The following is an 18,201-nucleotide window of genomic DNA, read 5'->3' on the forward strand; positions in this document are numbered from 1 at the left end:
GAGGGGGAAGGAAACCTACCTCTCCGCTGCGAAGCACCGCCGGCATCGCGCTCGGCAGCTCTCCTCCTCGAGTCGTACTCTTCGACGTCGATGGTGGTGGTGGTGAAAAATATTTATTAGATAATATTTACATGAGAGAGAGAGAAAAAAAGTGGGAGGGGCCATTACAAAGTTTAGGAGGGGCTCCTAGTCCGGGACTCCTGTGGCTTCCGCGGCAGCTCGGGCCCTAGCGCCCTAGCCACGAGAGCACGTTGGCTCTCCAAGGTAGAGCAGCCGAGCAGGGCAGCCTCCCAGCTCTCTCGGGTGGGTGAGAGGGGAGTAAGCGGGGATAGATGGGGACAAGCCCACACCATATGGTACACATCTGAAAATGCGCACCCGCAGTGCGGGCATTCGCCATTAAAAGCTGGATTGAAATACTGCAGTACTGCCGGGCACAGAACTGCATTGGTGTATAGACGAAGGAGCCAGCGCTCCTCAGTTTTAATTAGTCCTTTAGCGGGGGGGGGGGGGGGGGGGGGGGAAGACAGTGTCGAGTTTTGTACAAGTCAGCAATTTCTTTGTAGGTAATGGCCGGATTGGGTTCCAGTTCCTCAAGCGGCGGGAGTTGAGGCGATGCCCGGTGGTTAAGCGCGCGGGCTGAGGCGTGTGCGGCCTCGTTCCGCTCGAGTCCCGCATGTACTGGGGCCCGGATGACGACACGTGTGTCCGGGCGATCCCGGTAATCTCATCTGCGGAGGATTTCGGCGGCGCGTTGCGAAATGCGCCCTTGCTCTAAATTTCGACAAGCTCCCCGGGAGTCAGTGATGCTAACCCTGGAGTCATGCTCTGCAGCGGCCAGCGCTATGGCGACCTCCTCTGCGTGTGTGATGTTTTGGGCGCGGAAAGTGAGTCCCTGAATGTATGTGTTCTAGTGGATGACCGCGGCCGTGTACCACTCTCCATGGTGTGGGCCAGCAGCATTCGTGTAGAGGACTCCGTGACGAGAGCCGTAGCGCTCTTTTAGGTTCGCCGCACGCGCTATGCGACGGCCCTCGTGAGTCTCCTTTGTCATGTTTTGTGGCAGAAGTCGAACCTTGAGCGCGTAGCGCCAGTCCTCTGGAGCTTCGGTTCGTTCCTCTGTTCGCGCATTGTAAGCAATGTGCAGGCGGTCTAGGAGGCGTTTGCCTGCAGGTGATTTGCTTAACCGCAAGTATTGGTTGCCTAAGTGCGCCTCCTGCAACTCTGAAAACGTGTTGGTCATCCCTAGAGCAATGAGCCTTTGATTGGACGTCGTTATGGGGAGGTCGAGAGCGCGCTTATAAATTTTGCGAAGGATCACCTCTCGGGCGCTCTCATCGCATTTCCGCAAGTGGAGGTATAGGGTGCCGCATAGAGTATCCGGCTGGTCACGAATGCATTGGCCAGCCGCGGGGCGTCTTTGCATCGTAACCCCCCGCCCCCCCCCCCCCCCCCTCGCCCCCCGCTTGTTAGATACCCGACGGACCATGCGGCCCACCTGGTCTCCAATCTTGCGGAGCTTCTGCAAGGTTGTGTCAATCTTGCGATTGCAGTGAATAAAGAGTCTTAACACTCTTATCTCATTTCGTTCAGGGATGGGGCCGCTAGCAAGGGCAAGGGCAATTTTAGTGGTACACTTCGGGTTGGGCCGGCGGTGTACGAATTCTGATTTGGTCGGAGAGCATTCCAGACTACAGCGACGAGCATATCCGTCCACGATAGTCGCTGCTTGATGCAGGTTGGCCTCGATCTGCCCTAGCGACCCATGTGTTGCCCAGAGCGTGATGTCGTCGGCATACAGAGCACGCCTGATGCCTGGGACATCATTAAGCAATGGGGGGAGGTGAGCCATGGCGAGGTTAAAGAGGAGGGGAGAGAGGACCGCTCCCTGTGGAGTTCCTCGCGTACCCAAAGGGTAAGGGCCATGCTCCTGGTCTTGGATACGTATATAGGTTTGCCGATCAGTGAGGAACTGTCGGATGTATGTAAACGTGTTGTGTCCACAGCTTGTCTGCGACAAATGTGTGAGGATGATATCGTGGGTTACATTGTCGAAGGCCCCTTTAAGGTCTAAGGCGAGGACCACCTTGTCGCTACTGGGGTATTCGACCGGAGCCAAGACTTTGTGAAGTTGGAGCAGGACGTCCTGCGCGGACCGGTGTGGGCGGAAACCGCACATTATGTCCGCAAAGGCGGGTTTAAGCTCTAGATATTGAGAGAGTCGGTCCCTCCTCTCGCTTCGGCAGCGGGTGCAGTTGCCTGGACTGGCGCCTCTCAATTCATGTCAATGCCATGCTCTGCACATGTAGGTGATTGTGACACAGCTGGGCCCCGACAGAACCGTGCTATAACCGTGATTTCCCTTCTTCATTCAGTGATTCAGTAGCAACAGCAGCAGCGTCGCGCTTCTTGCGGCGCCAACCGTACGTAGTTTGAGACTGAGCGCAGAATTAAGTGAGAATATTTTCTGTGTCGCGGCGTTCTCAATTGTTATTGCGGTTAACACTGCACTTTACGGCAAAGTTCAATAAACGGGATGAATGCGTGAGTTTTGGGGATGTGTCCGAGAAGGAAAAGTAAGAAATATCCTAAAATCTCCAACTGACTGATCCTGCATGTAAGACCCATAAACAAAGGCATACTGATGTATCAGACACATGAACCAATATGTACTGGTCTACAAGACAAGCATGTATCAGCCTATGAGATGTATGGGCTTCTGTACTGGTCTGATACTTTTATAAACCCACAGATAAACCTACGAAACTAATGCTATTGCCTATAGGACAAATGTGTATCAGCCTATAAGATTTATGAGTTTCTACATAAGTCCCATAGAAATGCAGATACAACACATAGAATACCTACAGAACTAATACCGATTTTTATAGAATCAATAACGCTCCCTATTGGTCTTTTTTGCTAGGGTGGACAAGACTTAATGTGTCTGATTTTGATGGAGTTGTGTGCGCTGTTAACTACCGTGACCAGAGATCATTTCTTGTCGCGCACGAGAGGCACCAACCAAATCTGGCTGGGAGAAATTCCTCTCCCCCAGGATTGGAAGACAGCCTTAGTGATATTTATCCCTAAAGCAGGCAAGCCAATTGATGTGGAAAACCTGCGCCCTATCTCCCTCACATCTTGCGTCAGCAAATTGATGGAGACTATGGTGCGAGACAGATTGTCCACGTACCTCGAAACACGTCACACCTTTGCTGACAATATATGTGGTTTCCGACCTCAAACATCTGCACAATATATACTTCTACAACTTCATCATGGCATATTAGAGCCTAAAGAACTCCCTCGCATCCATCCATCCATCCATCAATCCATCCACCCGTCCGTCCGTCCGTCCGTCCGTCCATCCATCCATCCATCCATCCATCCATCCATCCATCCATCCATCCATCCATCCATCCATCCATCCATCCATCCATCCATCCATCCATCCATCCGTCCATCCATCCGTCCGTCCGTCCGTCCGTCCGTCCGTCCGTCCGTCCGTCCGTCCGTCCGTCCGTCCGTCCGTCCGTCCGTCCGTCCGTCCATCCATCCATCCATCCATCCATCCATCCATCCATCCATCCATCCATCCATCCATCCATCCGTCCGTCCGTCCGTCCGTCCGTCCATCCATCCATCCATCGATTCGCGCCGCCCGCAGCTTACGTGCACGCTCTCACATCTTCGGCAAGAGGACTGCTCGCGCTGCATTTTAGCTCTCATTAAGTCGTAACAGACTCCAGCTATAACTGGAGCCGCTGACTACAAGTTTCAGGGTGCGTTTTGAGTCTTAGACTGGAAGCGGCGCACGTATTTTCTGCGCAGTTAGCGCAACTTAGAGTCTCGGACATCCGGTGCTCACAAAGGGAAACACGGAATTTCTATTCTAACAACAATTAAAGGATATTATGTTATTGATATAAAATATATTTGTAATTTTTGGAACAAAGTGAAATGCTTCAGTTGTATTGACATGTATATATGGGTGCTTTCTGTGCACTGTACAGGTGCCCCAAAAGTAATACGGAGCACGCGAGCTGTGGCCGAACTGGAAAAAACTGCATATCAGCGCGCTCTATCAGCAGATGCGCGGCAAAGAGCGAGGGGGCGTCGGCACATCCGGCTGTCCCATCTCGATAACTTGATGCTCGCGTTATCGCCTCAAAGCAAAGTGCGAAGCTGCGCTGCTACCATCCCTGTCCACCAGGGGCGCTTTCAATACCTCATGGTTTGTTGTTCGTCCGAGCCGTTCAGAAATGTTTGCCATCGGCATCGTGCGCTTGTCGGCAACCGCATTATCTTTGTCTACGTTACAGCCGAACTTTGCTCCTAACTTGGTGACGAGTTTGTGCGCTGACGAGTATACACGCTCGTGCAACGCTTTGGCAAGTGCGGTGAAATTTTGTTTCGCTTTAGGCAACGCATGAAAATCAAAACACAATAGCATGCATGCACTTCTTTGATGCAAATAGGTGCTTAACGGCATAGCAAGTGACCTAATAATGCAAGGCCAATTTATTCAACACAAATTCACTTTCTTACACTGGAGAACATATAAAAGTAGAAATATGGGTGGCGGAAAGGAAACAGTTATAAAAAAATATATAACATCGAAATTTGCGATTTTATGCAAACTCAAGTTTTATAACCAGTAAAGCCCCCAGTGGGTTTACGAAATAAACGAAGCGCCGAAAAAGAGATTCGCACGAGAAGTTGACGTAGCTTTCGGAGGTTGTCCCACACCTTGCTTGACAGCCTCCCACCCAAAGGTCATATGGACTAGTTCTGCGGCTGATACGAGGTAGATTGCTTTCCAACGTTAACCAAACGACCTCATTTATTTTCATATCGGCGTCCTTTGGCGTCCACTCCAGCAGCGGCACAGCCCGTTCTTGAGCAAGACATTTATGACTCGCGCAATGTGAACGGGACCACAGTGTTACTGCCAGAAGAATGAATCATCGGTAAAAGGGTCGTCCAAGTCATATGGGATGAGATATCGGCCGAACGCCTCGCAGTAGCTCCATGGCTTCGTTCATGCTGTCACCTTGATAATGGATAAAAAGGTTAGACGTACGCCTTTTGCAAAACACGCCCGTATTTATCAACGAACGTTATGGAGATTCCCATTAGACGAAAAATGTAACCCAGAGTTCCACTGGATATTAGACGCGAAATTGTTCTATGCGCGCAGGGTGCAACGAGAAATATGCCGCAGGACTGAAATGTCGATGACTACCGTGAATCGGATAATACAAGCTTACAGCTAGGGATGAAGGCGGCCGTCTTGGCGATGCTTACGTCCAGGTCACGAGCGGTGCACTTCGGCTGAGGCTGACCAACTGATCGTCGCTGCTGCCGTTGCGGCATTTCAGAGCGCAAAAGAAATTCTAGATGTCCTCGGCCTAGACATCAGTGTGGGCTCCATTCGGAACCGTCTCCAGGAAGCCGGATTAAGTGGATGTCTAGCGGCACAGAAGCCGTATTTGACGGCAAGACAAAAGGCACAGCGCCTAGCATTTGCTCGCGCCCACGAGCATTGGAATGTGAATGACTGGCGACAAGTCATATTTACAGATGAACCAACTTCCTCTTAAGATGGGGCTAGCAGCGCCGTGTTTGGCGTCCATGTAATTGCAGGCATCTCCGAATAAGATTGATTTGTAGAGCACAGCATTCTAAAAAAACAGTAAGGCATGGGCAAGTAAAATGAAACTGTTTTTCTTCACTAGTCCTCTTGCAGCAATTATGCTCTGTAAGCCGAAAAGTCTTTCGCTTTCTCTGCGGCCTGACAATCATGGGTTTGAGTTAAATGCGTTTTTTTAATCACGCATTACGCGGCAACTGATCAATGCATTATTACTTCGCACATAGATACCTACCTAAAATAGTCAACAGTGGTCGCTGTGCCGTGAACTTCTGGGGAGCTGTCAGTGCAGGAAGTGCAGAAGGTCTCTGCTCACTTATTGGACTGCCATCAAAGTTTAGCGGAGCCAGCTACAACGATGTCCTCGACCGCTATCTCGCCCCGTACGAGCTGGACAGGCCATTTAAAGATGCAGTAATCCTCCTGCAGCAAGACTATAGCCCCGTTCACGCTGAGCGAGTTATGAAAGCCTTGCTTGAAGAATAGGCTGTGCAGCTATCGGAGTGGACTCTAAAAGGTGCCGATATGAACATCATTGAGAACGTTTGGGGAACTTTGAAAAGTAGTCTGTCTCGTATCAATCACAGTATGGGTCCAGGTGACCTTTGGGAGGCTGTCAAGATGGAGTGGGATAACCAAAGCAACCCGGATACGTCGACTCTTTATATGAGTCCCTTCCTTGTCGTATGACCGAGGTCATTAACGTGAGCGGGAGCTTCACCTGTCAATAAACTTTGACATTGCATAAAAAGTGCCCATAAAAGTTTTTTTTTATTCGTCTCCACTCTGTTGCCCTATTCTCCTTGCATGTTTGCAAAATATAGCCGATCGCAGATAACTAAATGAGAGACAATTTCGTTTTCTGCTTGTCTTTTTTTCCGCCATCGTAAGAAAGCAAATTTGTGCCGAGGGAATTGATCCTTAATTAACTCACTTGCTATACTGTTGAGCCCCTATCTTTAAATGAAGACAACGAAACCCAACCGGCATGTTATTTGTTTTTTCATGCGCTTCCTTCAGCCAAGAAAAAGTTGACCACACTTGTTAAAGCGATGGATGAGCGTTTGTATTGTATAGCCTCGCGCACAAACTCGCAGAACACATCATGAGCTAGTTGGTAGTTAATCACAATAAAAACAGCGCAAACTCCATGACGGACGCAGAAAGAGAAGACGATCTGTTGTTGTATCAGAGTCTCGTCCTCCCTTTCCGCGTCGTTCGTGAATTTTGCTCTGTTTTTATAGTCAAAAACTCGTCGCGAAGCGAAGAGCGAACCACGGCGGTGACGCAGGCTGAACATGGTGGTGTTCCCGAAAAAGCAAAAAGCGCGAGCTGCCGAACGCCAACTTTCTACACGACGCGGACAAACAACAAACCCTTGCATGATGCGGTTGCCGACGAAGCATAAAGCGCACGATGCCGATGGCAAACATTTCTGAACGGCCCGGACGAACAACAAACCATGAGGTATTGAAAGCGCCCCTGGTGGACAGGGATGGTAGCAGCGCAGCTTCGCACTTTGCTTTGAGGCGATAACGCAAGCATCAAGTTATCGAGATGGGTCAGCCGGATATGTGCTGATGTACCCTCGCTCTTTGCCGCGCATCTTCTGATAGAGCGCGCTGGCATGCAGTTTTTTCCAGTTCGGCCACAGCTGGCGTGCTCCGTATTACTTTTGGGGCACCTGTACACTTGCTGACAAGTAAACACCTACGCGCAGTTTTATTTATATATTGTATATGTGAACTACACAGGAAACAAAGTCGCGCAACACTATTTATTTATATGTAACAGCAAACACAGGCATGCATGAATGCATGAATGCATGAACAGCAGAGCACAAACGAGGAACATTTACATACAGCAGCATGTTTGAAGGTACATCGCTGCCTATGATTGCACACTATAGCTTTGCCAAAGTCACCATCTTTTGAATGAAGAGGCTGACTAAGTTTTTTTTTCTTAGAGGCACAAGACGCGGCGTGGTTCATCGCGGGGAAGCTCGTTGGCAATGCCGCTTACGGTGAAACATGCGCCCAATATATACACTGAATCCATCCCAGTCAAAAAAAAATAATAGGTTCAATGGGGACGACCAGTCAGATTGAATTGGTTCTGCCACTCCCGAATGGTTTCTTCACTACCAATTGGGAAGCCCAATGGGTTTCTTCAATGCCAATTGGGATGCCCAGTTGGTTTCTTCACTCCCAATTGGGACGCCCAGTTAGTTTCTTGACTCCCGATTGGGAATGAAACCAATTGGGACCCAACTGGGAGTGAAGAAACCAACGGGGCATCCCAATTGGGACTGAATAAACCCATTGGGCTTATTGGGAAGCTGTATGGGTTTCTTCAAATTCCACTTGGGATGCCTTCATTCCCAATAATTTGGACGCCCAGTTGAAACCGATTCGGCTTCCAACTGGGCTTCTCTTGGGTTTAATTGGTCCTAAGGAAACATTTCCAATTGAGAAAGTGAGGTCCGTCAGTGATATCCTTGACTGAGATTTGCACATATATACATGCCTGTATAAAAAGACAACAGTGAAAAATGTATGGTCTGTGGGGATTCATAATCCCCTGCCCCCATTATAAAGGGCCGCGAGTAGTTAACACTCGTGATTACGTTATAGTGCTCTAGAATATTGGGCAGTGTGACGACCGCGCGCGAAATGCATGGGAGCGTGGGGCCGCTTTTGCGATGACGGAGGCGCCGCAGCGCAGAGGGCGCCACCAGCAACTGGTGTGTCAGCCGTCTGGGCGCCCGCGTATGCGCGCTGCGCGGCGGGGCGGATCAGTACGTTCTTTTTCGCTTGTGCCTCGTCTCGATCTGCTAGTGTCAACATTTTACAAATATGCCGACTAACGGGGCTCAGTACTTTTAGCGCTCATCTAATATATTTTCCATTTTGGCCCTCGGCAACACCTCGGGGAAGCAACATGACAGTAGTTAGGAGTGCTCTTGGGCTCCGAAGAAAACAGCTTGGAGAGGGGCGCGCGCACGAATTCAGACTCGCACAGCACGGTTCATTCGCCGTACAGCTTGAGTTAGCATTCCTAAAGCACCTAATTCGCGTTTTGGAATGTAGTCGTTGTGAAAAGAGGGCGGTGTGGAGCCAGGAAGAAGTCAAAACGTGCAACACATGCGTTCGAGCGCTGAATAAATACAGCTGGTCATCAGTAACCAATTATTAAGTCCAAAATAGTATATTCCGTTGATTGACATGCAAACCATGCCGACTACATTGCGTCACCTGAAAACACTAGAAAAGTGGGCATTGCAGATCGATTGAATTAAATATAGAGTATCCCGCTGAAGGTAGATGATAGCAAGGAGATGAACAACGAACGACAAGCAGGTAAACAGGCTATTGAATAACAGAACACAGTGGGTCTGGAAACGTGGAAGAAGTAGGAGGTAAAGACCACACACACAAAAAAAGTGTCGCCTAACAGGGAGAGAGAAAGGGGTGTGTGGGAGGCATGCGGCATATCGTGAATAGAGCGAGCATGAAGGTGAAGAAAGGGTTGAAATTTTTGTGCGGCACGGCAAACGTACGACTCAGAAAGCGGACAATTAAAAATAGAGACATATGAAAAGCAATAAAGAAAAACGGAAACAGCCGAGCTTAAAAACCAATTGAAGCCATGGGAAGCCGAAAGCAGTGCACAAACAAGCAATCGAACGCGTGTAGAGGTATGACTGTCGACATTTAGGAGTCAACAACTTAGTGAAGGCTAACTAAGAGAGTTCTACTTAAGTTGAGGACAACCCAGAGGGCTATGGAACGAAAAATGGTAGGGGTAACATTAAGAGATAGGAAGCGTGCAGAGTGGGTCAAAGAAATAACTCAAGTTACCGACATTCTAGTGGAAATTAAAAAAGAAGAAATGGACATGGGCAGGACATGTAGTGCGAAGAGAGGATAACCGATGGTCGGGTAACAAACTGGATTCCAAGGGAAGGAAAGCGTAGCAGGGGGCGGCAGAAAGTTAGGTGGGCGGATGAGATTAAGAAGTTCTCAGGGGCCAAGTGGATGCAGCTAGCACAGAACCGGGTTAAGTGGAGAAATATGGGAGAGGCCTTCGCCCTGCAGTGGGTATAATCAGGCTGATGATGATGATGATGATGATGAACTTAGTGAAAGTGTACGTTAATCTAAGGACAAACCTTTTTTTTTCTTTCAATAAACTAGAATTTCTTGTAACGGATGGCTTTAAATACCCGGAGATGCGTGTTTACTTAAGACGTTTAATCTCAATGCGTTATAGCTTGACGGTAACTCAATTGTCCCAGAAAATGTTTTCATTCTAAGTAGTTTTTTTTTTTTATTCTGCGTGCTCAAGCAACAGGCAATATGCAAGTGATTCTTACCCCCAGAAAATCGCTCTAGGGATGTTTTGGTGCACATACAAAATGAAAAAGAAAAAGAATAGCTTTGAAAAAAAACAAACAAAAACGACGCATAGAGGACGCAGATGCTGTAGTATGCGCGTAATTCGCTGCCGCTAGACCATTATTATAACGTCAAAACGTTTAGTTTACTATATGGCGGGATTTTTGATCAGCTTTTAACAAGCTGCGAAAGAGAGGTTGTAAGACCGGCACTCGGTTTCTCACCATGAACAAAAGCTGCGCAATAGGCTCGAAGCTAGGTCACAGTTTGCCCAACAATTTGACTCGAGTGGTCTTTCTGGACTCGTGCGCAATTCATATTTCGCAACATTCCTGTAGAGTGTTGAAGCTGAAACATTTTATCTGCTTGGAACAGAAAGCTTACACTTGAAGTAATGAAATTTCATGTGCTTTTGCGGCTTCGCTTTTTGCTAGGTCAAAGAAACGCGACAACAGTTCCCAAAGGAAAATATAATTAAATTTCCTTGGAAGTATTTCACGTGTAATATCAACCTTGTTATAATTTTCTTAGGGAAACAATTATAGCCTGATTAGTTCTGTAAAGAGTAGTCGCCAAGTCGCCCCATTATAGTCCTTTAACTAGTACATTCGATTACTCATATTTCGTACCACACACTCGAAAATAAACACGCATTAGTGTCCGAATTTGAATTTAACCTCATATTAATTACTTGCTTATTAGGTGCTCCTCATTTGTTTCGCATTTTTCCGTTTTCTCTCGGTGCGCGACAAGAACCGCAGTACTTGCCAAGGTGACACGCAATTATAAGTGTTTTTTTTTTTATTTGCTCTGTACATCTACCATTGATATGCTATTAAACGTCTACACTCAAGTGCCCACTATAACCGCATTCCTTCGTAAGTGACTGGTTTAATTTTTCGTATTTTATTTGAAGCATTGCCCTAGCTGTACTTGACTTTTTTTTTTCATCTGTACAACTGTTTCACCCTTTCGTGAGCGGCACGTAAACAATTGTCCGTGACATATGTATTTGTTAATCGCTAACAAAAAATAAATCCTTGATTGGCGTATATGTTCATTTATTTTCGCCGGTACCCAGTGCAATGCTTCAATTTATATGGTTAAGAATAAATACATTTTGCTCGAGCACTGTAATTTGTGTAAGCGTTGATTAAGGTGCAGAAAGAACACCAATTAAGGAGATAAATTACAAATTGCTGGTGATTTAGGATAAACGTTCAGTCATATATTGATAAGCGGAAGCTGCAAAATATAAGCAGGTGTTCGTAAAAGATTCGCAAAGAGCCCTCATAAAGCTCAATTAGGCATTGATTCTCACGTATACTGTTTTCCTCCGCGTATAATACTGCTCCTTACGGGAAGAACGAATACAAAAGTCCGCGCTTCGTTGGAAACAATGCGTACAAATATCTCATCTGACGATTTGTGGCTGTCCGCAGGAATAAAAAACGTTGAAAGAGATTCAAATAGCGATTCAAACATCGCACGCAGCTCTGAATGAATACCAAAGCGTGCAAGGCGTCTCCACAGAGATGTAAAGGAATTGCATGGATCAGTTTAAGCCCCTGGAATAAGTGGTCTCTTTATTAAATACTGCACCAATGGCGAAGCGTTGGAAAATAGCTCCAAACAGAACCGCACCGCTCATCTGTACCTCCGCCGTCCCCGCAGCGGCTACGCGCCGAGCGCCGAACGTGGCACCCCTGTTGCAGGTCGCGCCCTCTCGCGGAAGTCGGTTCTTGTCATCGCAAAAGCGGCCCGCTCTCCGGCGCCGGTCGTCACACTGCCCAATCTTCTAGAGCACTATAATTACGTGCGCTCTTGGGGAGGACCGCGAGGAGAGGGCACACTGGCCATCCTCCCATCCTCCCAGGCTCCCGCGGCGACACTGCACGGGTTTCCTTCTCTCCTACCGGCATACCCGGGAAACCTCCTCTCCCCGAGCCGAGGTGAGAAGCGCGTCTGTCGCAGCTCCCTCGGTGTCTTTTGACGGTTGGGAGTGCACGCGCACGGATCAGCATAGGGAACCAAAGCTGGAGTTTGCTCCGCGACGCCAGCGCTCGGTCTCCAGCGGAGCGGAGAGGAACTACAAAACCTACGCGCATCCGCGCCCGCGCTGCGCGCGGCTGTCTGCGGAGTCTGCGCAGCCCGCTCGCTCGGGAGCGCGTGCTACAAGCAGCCGCACGTGCACGCGGAGCGGGAGAAGGAGAGTGAGGACGAGGGGGGATGGTCGTGTGTCTGTGCGCGCAAAGCCGGCGCTCTTTGCCAGTGGTGTTTCTTATTTTTGCTTTTTTCTGTGCCCCGGCTGACATAGAGGCTGGCTGGAGGCACGCTTTTTATCGGTGCTTTCGAAAGTGGGAAATTATGACTAATTGATCGCCGCGGACATTGTTTTCAAAGAGAGCTTGTTGGCAGGCTCAGACAAAAAAAAAACATGAACGCGAATTCGGTACTCGAAGGCAGAGGCAAGCGACAGGTATTTTGAAGGACTTGAGGCGGCACCTCTTGATGTCTCTTCCATGTTTTTCAGAGAATGAAGGGTCCAGCCTTCTCGTCGAGAATTGATACGCGTGTACACAGCGACGAGTGCTCCGGGCGCTGGTTGGGGAGCTTCCTTTCCATTTGTGACTGCTCACTTGAAAGGGGCCTATTCAACTCTTTGGGGACAGACGTGTTAGGGGATGCTGCCGGCGCCGTGGTGCCTGCTTTCGGCGCGTTTCGGACGCGTTCCCCACAAAGGCACAAAGCATGCCGCCTTACCCTTTGGTTCCGGCTGACAGCGGTTAGGGGGTGTTCGCTGCTGTGGCGCTGCCATCCGAAATCAATCACTTATCTACCTTTAATGATGAGAGGTTTCTTAACGACCTGGATCACTGACGAGAAGCCGAGGCATGCCATTCTTTCGGCAGTTTCCTCTCTCCGTGAGACGAAGAGCGAGGAAATGCCTGACGACTTTTCATGCAGGCGGGGACATCTCTCCAAGTAAACCTTTGTCTTAACTCCACAGCTACACTGTGCAATCCCTAGTTCAGTTATCTCCTCTAGCGAATGCGCAGTTTTGATCTCCCGAAGCAGGATCGCGTATGAGGATAGGACGATTAACGTATGTGTTTTCCCTTTATAAGCGCCGAGTGATGGCATTAATGACATATATCTGTTTCTTGAGGCCGACTTGGTTCTGCGATCGCTGCTGCGGCACCGCCAGTTACAAACAGAGGTGCGAGATACGAGCGGTACGAGATACCTAAAAAAAACCGACAACCGAAAAAAAAACCATCGTTTCAACACGAAAGAGAGAAAAACACTTTCACGAGTTTTGCGAAAAAGCGCGCCGTCACTTTTTCATTCCAGTTTTTTTTTCTTGCCCCCTTTGTTGGAGCGCGACGGCGGCCAGAATGCGACCGGAGGAGGAGAGAAACAACCGAGCGCACGCGCGCAAACGTACGTGCTGGAGAGCAGCGTGGAGCAGACGACAGCATGTTTTTCTATGCGGCGGGGAGCAGACGACGCGGCCGCAGTGCGCGTAGGTTTTGACGGGATCTCCATGGAGGGCGCTGACGCACAGAGCGGCGCAGCGCCCCCTGGCCCAGGTTTTCTCCCCTATTCCCGTCGGGAGACCGCCGCCTTCACCCTCTGCTCCCGGTTCAGCGCGCACTGACTGCCGCGGGCCGTGAGCACGAAGCCGCACGCAGGTGAGCAGACTATCTCTCACTCCTCGTGCGTGCTTCTCCCTTAGGTGGTTCTATTTCACCCCCGTACGCGGCGTTCGCTCGCTACATGGCGGTTGTTCTTGAGTGTATTTTCCTTGTCGTTGCTCGAGCACAATAAACTGTTCGAGTACGTAACTCGGTGTTTGTCCCCTTTGGCCCGAACCCGCCGCAGTAGCGATTTCTCGCACCGCGGGTTGGGGGTCACAGCTCTGTCAGAGCTGCACGTCGGGGCTAGAAGGCGACTGTAGCGTCTAGCCCCCCCCCCCCCCCCCCCCCCCCCCCCCCCCCCCCCCCGTGGCGCATTCTTGCGAGATTAACCTCCATACCTTGGCGCCCAACGTGGGGCCAGAGGTGCGACAAACCGAGTGTCTGTGTATCGGGTTTTCGACACAGACAGGCCATGGAGGCGAGCATGTCTGACTTTCAGTCTCTGCTAATGCTTTCCGATATGGCTTCCCAACGGCAACCTATTGGCGCGGCTGTATCTGCTACAGCCGGTCCATTCGCAGAGGCTGACGCTAGCCCCAGTGATCTCATATCGTTTGAGCCGAGCTGTGCTTCACGCGACGCACTCACTCAGACGCGCGGCGACGCATGGCACTTTTCGCCAAGCGCTATGCCGCGAGGTATGGAGTGCACGGAGCGGCCGCTACCCTGCACATCCCAGCCGGTCGTTCAGCCAGATTTCTCTGGCCAGACCAATCCCCAAGAGGCTATGCTGCGCGACGCTTTGTGCCTCATAGGAAGCCTCACGGGTGTCGTGCAGACGACTCTGCATACATCCGCGCCAGCTGCGAGACCGAGGTTAGAGGTGGATTTGCCCAGTTATAGCGGTTATCATGATCGTATCAGTGCCAACGAGTACCTGGACCGCATGCTGACTTACCAGCAAGCGACAGGGCTTCCCGATGGCGAGATTCTGACACGCGTCGTGCCAGTCTCACTGACCGATCAGGCTGCCCGCTGGTTCCGCCTCATTGGCCACCGGTCAAGCACGCTGGATGAGTTCCGAACGCGGTTTCGCGAGGAATTGCCCGCAGATTACGAACGGCGTCTGCGACGCGAGCTGGAGCTCTGTACTCGGCATCCGGACTAGTCCTTGCTCGAGTACGTGAGGGCGACGGACGAGTTGTATCATCTCGCATACCCCTCGGCTCCGAACGGCGAGAAGGTAGAGCGTGTCACGCGACAAGCTCACCCTACCTTCGCAGCCTACCTACGAGGAGTTCAGTTCAGAGATTTGGACGAGCTCGCCTCGGCAGCCAAGTGCATACAGGCAGACATACTCGCTTCGCGCACCTATCGGCCACCCCCGCCTGCGTCGCACGCACTCGAGCCGCGATGCGCCTGGAACGGAGGCACTTTCCGCCCTTGTTCCCGGGGAGCCGAAATGGTTGCATTCAGTGACGGACAAACGAGAAACGGTTGGGACCTGTCTGACCGAGCTCTCGACCCGTACACGTATGCTATGCGTACAGCACACGCTACGCCCGGCCAAGACACGCGGAATCGTGGTCGGCATCCCGACACGAGGACGCAAGTGCAACGCGCACCTGCAACGGCAAACCCGGCAGGGAGGTATGGTCAATCGGCGAGCGGCGACAGCAGCCCCGCCCGGCAACGGCCGACTGCCCTCTGCTACCGGTGCAACCAACCAGGGCACTATGCCAGGGAATGCAGGCGCCCCGCTGCCCGAGAGCACGCGCTTTCGTATAACACTATACTTTCGGGAAGCGAGCGGGGCCGCCGCTGAGCACGACTGCACAGCCGGCGGCGTCAACAGCGGTGCTCAGTGAGTCACACGAACTCCTGGCCCCGTTGGCTTGTCGTTTTGGTCCCCCCAGCGACACGCCAGTGCCACTCATTGAGCTTACTGTCGTCCAGCGTAAGTTCATGGCTTTGCTAGACACAGCTGGAGCGTCCGCTTCGATGTTCGGCGACGAGGTATGCGAGCATCTCCGTCGGAGTGGGATCCGTTTGCGAGAGAGCAACATCGCCTTCCGACTATAGCCAGCGGCACGGCGCACGCGAGCGGTGCGGTGGGAGAAACGAGTCAGGCGCCAGCGCCTCACTCACCTCCCCGGCCTGTCGGTCTCAATCATTCTTGGTAGAGACTTCCTCGCTAAGGCGGGCATTGTTATTGACGTCTGCAACGGAGGATATAGGAAGTGGGCATGTGGCACCCTGAAACCTTTCGTTCAACCTCAAAAAGCATCAGAAGTATCCTTGCTATCAGATGTTACGCGCGCAGATGTACGCAACAAGTGCCTGAAAAAGCTCCTCGAACCGCCTTCGGCCGGGCAGACAAATTCGCCGGTCGATCGCGCCGAGAGAAAAGGCGCGGAGGGGACTGACTCCCCTCCCGCGCGACCCCCTGCCCCTTTTGCGGTTGCACTCTGCGCCGCGGGGGAAGGCAGGCCTCCCCACCCTCTGCTGAACAACTTGAGCAGTTTATCAAGGGAGGAAAAAGCGCGCTTGTCTCAGCTCTTGTACGAGTACGACGCAGTATTCACTGAGCGGCCTGGCTGTACTACGCTAGTAAGGCACAAAATTGAGACAGGCGACGCCGTTCCTTGGAAGTGCAATCCCCGGCCAGTCAGCTTGGCTAAGAGGAAAGCGCTTGATGACACTCTGGATGAACTTGTCGATACAGGCGTCGTGGAACGTTGAAACAGCCCCTGGGGTTTTCCAGTGGTGCTGGTGCCCAAAAAGGACGGAAATACCCGCCTTTGTGTGGACTATCGCCGCCTGAACGAGATGACGCGGAAGGATGCCTATCCACTTCCGAGTATTCCCTCGATCGTGTCCAATGTTGGCGGAGCGAAGTACTTTACTACGCTCGATGCCAGTAGAGGATACTTTCAGGTGGAAACGGATGCCAGTGACAGAGAGAAGACTGCATTCACCTGTCACAGGGGTCTTTTCCAGTTTACCCGAATGCCATTTGGCCTGGTTGGAGCTCCGGCGACGTACCAGCCTCTTATGGACCGTGTTCTAGGTGATGCAAGGTGGTACTATGCTCTTGCCTACCTAGATGACATTGTGGTGTATTCGGCAACCTTTGATGAGCACTTACGCCATCTCAGGGACGTACTGAAAAGCTGAGGTCTGCGGAAATCACTTTGAACCCAAATAAGACTCAGATAGCGGCGACCCGAATAACCTTGTTAGGGTTCACGCTAGACAATGGACGCCTTCTGCCGTGCGAGGAAAAGCTCCGGGCAATTCGGAAGTTCCCCTCACCGGCAGATGTAGGCGGACTAAGACGCTTTTTGGGGATGGTGAACTTTTATCGCCAGTTTATCCCAGATTGCGCCGCTCTGCAAGCCCCCTTAACGACTTTGTTAAGGAAAGGTGTTAAGTGGCATTGGGATCCCGAGCAAGAGGCTGCACTGCGAGGCCTCACTTATGCGCTCGCGGAAACCACAGAGCTGAGGCTGCCTGACCTGAACAGGGAATTTGTGATCCACACGGATGCATGTGACTTGGGCTTAGGAGCAGTTCTGCTTCAAGAGCACGAAGGTAGCCTGAGGCCGGTGGCGTTCGCCAGCCGCTCATTAACTCCTGCAGAGAAGAATTATTCCGTGACAGAGAAAGAATGTCTCGCGATTATCTTCGATCTGCGGAAGTTCGACTACTACGTCGACGGAGTCGCTTTTGTGATTGAGACTGATCACATGGTACTCACATGGCTGAGACGCCTAGGCGAGCCGAGCGGACGCCTAGCGCGATGGGCACTACTTCTCCAGCGTTACGACTTTACCGTGCGCTACAGGAGAGGTAAGAACAACGTGGTGGCGGACGCACTTTCGCGCGCGCCCGTTGGCGGCGGGGGCAGTAACCCTGCTACCCCCTCCGCGACGCCCCTCAGTCGGTGCAGCGCGACTGCAGCTACGCTCGTTCACAGCCCCGAGGGCTCTGAGCGAAAGCGTTAACAACTTGGACTGCGTCAGTTCAGTGGGGAGCGCGTTCAGCAGAAGGGAGCTATTAGAGGCTCAGCGAGAGGATCCATTTTGTCAACAAGTGTTTGACGGGCTCAGGGAGCCGGGCGGCGCGGCCGCGGCGCACATGGGGGCAGCTGGTATTGCTGCCCGTGCGGGGCGCTCGAACACAGCTGGTAATGCTGTGAGCACGATGGATTCCTATCTGCTTGACTCTGACGGCGTCCTGCTGAGATACTTCCCTTCCGAGAAGGATACACACGAATCCTTCAAGGTGGTGATTCCACGCACTGAGAAAGGCGTTGTTACGCTACTTTCACGACACGTGCATCGCTGGGCATGCAAGCGGCCCTAAGACTTTTCTTAAGTTGTGTCGCTTCGCTACCTGGCCTGGCATGAAGCGGTAGGTGATTCGCTACACCCGCTCGTGCGACGTGTGCCAAAGGGTCAAGCCACGTGGTGGACGCACACCTGGGCTTATGCAGCCGATCAAT

General features: G+C 51.3%; 2 pseudogenes; one reads left to right on the forward strand and one right to left on the reverse strand.

Moving 5' to 3' along the window:
• Positions 1 to 186: 186 nt before the first annotated feature.
• Positions 187 to 1,924, reverse strand: LOC146205068 (uncharacterized; annotated as a pseudogene).
• Positions 1,925 to 14,214: 12,290 nt separating this feature from the next.
• Positions 14,215 to 15,519, forward strand: LOC146205069 (uncharacterized; annotated as a pseudogene).
• The last annotated feature ends 2,682 nt before the right edge of the window (positions 15,520 to 18,201 follow it).

Source organism: Amblyomma maculatum, chromosome 1 (genome assembly GCF_055883805.1).
Source record: "Amblyomma maculatum isolate TAMU_Amacu chromosome 1, ASM5588380v1, whole genome shotgun sequence".
In the NCBI taxonomy this organism is placed as follows: domain Eukaryota; kingdom Metazoa; phylum Arthropoda; class Arachnida; order Ixodida; family Ixodidae; genus Amblyomma; species Amblyomma maculatum.